Genomic DNA, 753 nt, shown 5'->3' with positions numbered 1-753 from the left:
CGGCATGCATCCAGCAGCACCTTCCCACCCAGCACCAAGGGGTCCATGCAGGAAGACCTCGTCCTCCATCTCCAGAAGCTGACCACCGCTGCCCCCTGCATGGTCTTCATGAAAGGGACACCTCAGGAGCCGCGCTGAGGTTTCAGCAAACAGATGTTGGAAATTCTTAAGAAGCATAGCATTCAGTTTAGCAGTTTTGACATCTTCTCAGATGAAGAGGTTTGTCAGGGTCTCAAAACCTATTCCAATTGGCCCACCTACGTGTCTGGCAAGCTTATAGGAGGACTTGATATTATCAAGGAGCTAGAAGCATCAGGAGAACTCGATACGATTTGCCCCAAAGTGCCCAAACTAGAGGACAGGCTCAAAGTGCTGATCAACCAAGCTGCCATGGTACCGTTTATGAAGGGGGACAAGCAGGAAGCAAAATGCGGATTTAGCAAACAAATTCTGGAAATCCTAAATAGTACTAATGTCGACTATGAGACGTTTGACATCCTTAAGGACGAGGAGGTGCGGCAAGGGTTAAAAGAGTACTCCAACTGGCCCACGTACCCTCAGCTCTACGTGCAAGGGGAGCTCGTTGGAGGACTGGACATTAAGGAACTGAAAGAAAATGGGGAATTGTTGCCTATACTGAAAAGAGAAAATTAACAAATGTCAGACTTAGTGCCCAACTATTTCAAGAAAAACTTGATTGCCCTGTGAGGCAGTTCACGGTCTAATCCTCAGAGTAGAAAACGCTTCTTGTGA

The 753-nt window shown here is 47.4% G+C and overlaps 1 protein-coding gene and 1 pseudogene across 1 annotated transcript in view; one reads left to right on the top strand and one right to left on the bottom strand.

The window, feature by feature from the left end:
* LOC102824781 overlaps window positions 1-654 on the top strand; it is a 3,546-nt pseudogene extending 2,892 nt beyond the window's left edge.
* Window positions 1-753, bottom strand: part of DTNB (dystrobrevin, beta) — a 392,167-nt gene that overhangs the window by 276,680 nt on the left and 114,734 nt on the right. The gene's annotated exons all lie outside the window — the stretch shown is intronic.

The sequence above is a fragment of the Chrysochloris asiatica genome, unplaced genomic scaffold, assembly GCF_000296735.1.
Source record: "Chrysochloris asiatica unplaced genomic scaffold, ChrAsi1.0 scaffold00016, whole genome shotgun sequence".
Lineage (NCBI taxonomy): Eukaryota > Metazoa > Chordata > Mammalia > Afrosoricida > Chrysochloridae > Chrysochloris > Chrysochloris asiatica.
This window is presented reverse-complemented; position numbering and strand designations above follow the sequence as displayed.